We start from the raw sequence: 2,500 nt of genomic DNA on the forward strand, positions 1-2,500 counted from the left end.
CAAAGAGAGTCGGGTTCAGATCCCCGAATCCGGAGCGGCGGGTGTGCGGCCTGGTGCGCATCCCTCAATTTGTCAATGGAGAATGTCAGAGGGAAGATTAACCATCTTCTTTGCACTCTTTCTAGAGCAGCAATATCCTTTTTGTAACAAGGTGACCAGAACTGAACACAGTATTCTAGGTGAGGTCTTACTAATGCATTGTAAAGTTTTAACATTACTTCCCTTGATTTAAAATCAACACACCTCACAATATATCCGAGCATCTTGTTGGCCTTTTTTATTGCTTCCTCACATTGTCTCGATGAAGACATTTCTGAGTCAACATAAACTCCTAGGTCTTTTTCATAGATCCCTTCTTCAATTTCAGTATCTCCCATATGATATTTATAATGCCCATTTGTATTGCCTGTGTGCAATACGTTACACTTCTCTCTATTAAAATGTAATTTGCCACGTGTCTGCCAAGTTCTGAATGCTGTCTAGATCATTTTGAATGACCTTTGCTGCTACAACAGTGTTTGCCGCCACTCCTATTTTTGTGTCGTCTGCAAATTTAACAAGCTTGCTTACTATACCAGAATCTAAATCATGAATGTAGATTAGGAATAGCAGAGGACCTAATAGTGATCCCTGAGGTACACCCCTGGCTACCTCACTACATTTTGAGGTTTCTCCTCTATTTAGTACTTTCTGTTTTCTACATGTTAACCACTCCCTAATCCATGTGCATGCATTTCCTTGAATCCCTACTGCATTCAGTTTGAGAATTAATGTTGAAAGGGAGGGAAGATCTTCTCCACAGAAGATTCTCCCAGCCTTTCAACTTTTTTCAAAAACAATACAATTAAAAAAGGCATCAGTGTTTAATTTCCAGACGATTTTAAACTCGCAGCACATTTGAAATGACCATTGGAACAGTATTTCTTAAAAAAATGTGTATATATTAAATATTTTTAAATAAACTATTTTATATATTTCTTTTCTCAAACAGTTTCCCAGTTTTTAATCATTTGAAACTGGTACTGTCTTCAACATGACTGTTCCTAATGAATTAGCCATTCTCCTTGCATTATGCTGTTGGACTTTTGAATGACAAATGTTCGTTTTGAAAAGTAAATGTTGAAAAACAGGGAAGATCTTCTCCACAGATTAATTACAAATACAAAACAGAAAATAATTGATTGCATAAGTATTCACCCCCTTGAGTCAATATTTGGTAGAGGCACCTTTGGCAGCAATTACAGCCATGAGTCTATTTGGATAAGTCTCTACCAGCTTTGCACATCTGGACACTGCTATTTTTGCCCATTCTTCTTTGCAAAATTGCTCAAGCTCCGTCAAGTTGGATGGGGACCTTTGGTGAACAGCAATTTTCAACTCTTTCCACATATTCTCAATTGGATTGAGGTCCGGGCTTTGACTGGGCCACTCCAGGACATTGACCTTTTTGTTTTTAAGCCACTCCAGTGTGCCTTTGGCTGTATGTTTGGGGTCATTGTCCTGCTGGAAGATGAATCTTCTCCAAGTCCCAGGTCTCTTGCAGACTTCAGCAGGTTTTCCTTCAGGATTTCTCTGTACTTTGCCGCATCCATTTTGCCCTCTATCTTCACGAGCTTTCCAGGCCCTGACGCAGAGAAGCATCCCCATAGCATGATGCTGCCACCACCATGCTTCACGGTAGGGATGGTGTTCTCAGGATGATGTACGGTGTTAGGCTTGCGCCAAACATAGCGCTTAGCGTTGTGGCCAAAAAGCTCTATTCTGGTCTCATCAGGCCATAGAATCTTCTTCCACTTGGTCTCAGAGTCTCCCACATGCCTTCTGGGAAACTCTAGCCGAGATTTGATGCGAGTTCTTTTCTTTTTGCCACTCTCCCATAAAGGCCAGTTTTGTGAAGCACCCGGGCTATTGTTGCCATATGCACAGTGTCTCCCAGCTCAGCCGTGGAACACTGTAACTCCTTTAGAGTTGCCATAGGCCTCTTGGTGGCCTCCCTGACTAGTGCCCTATACGCCCGGATACTCCGTTTTTGAGGACGGCCTGTTCTAGACAGATTCACAGTTGTGCCATATTCTCTCCATTTCTTAATAATGGACTTTACTGTGCTCTGAGAGGATATTCAATGCCTTGGAAATGTTCTTATATCCTACCCCTGATTGGTGCTTTTGAAGAACCTTATTCCGGATTTGCTTTGAATGTTCCTTCACCTTCATGATGTAGTTTTTGTTAGGAAATGTACTAACCAACTGTGGGACCTCCCAGAGACAGGTGTATTTAACCTGAAATCATGTGAAACACCTTAATTGCACACAGGTGGACTCCATTCAACTAATTATGTGACTTCTAAAGACAATTGGTTGCACCAGAGCTTATTTAGGTGTGTCATAGCAAAGGGGGTGAATACTTATGCAATCAATTATTTTCTGTTTTATATTTGTAATTAATTTAGAACAAGTTGTAGATTTTATTTTTCACTTTGACATTATGGACTTTTCTTGTG

This window comes from Acipenser ruthenus, unplaced genomic scaffold (genome assembly GCF_902713425.1).
Source record: "Acipenser ruthenus unplaced genomic scaffold, fAciRut3.2 maternal haplotype, whole genome shotgun sequence".
Taxonomy (NCBI): domain Eukaryota; kingdom Metazoa; phylum Chordata; class Actinopteri; order Acipenseriformes; family Acipenseridae; genus Acipenser; species Acipenser ruthenus.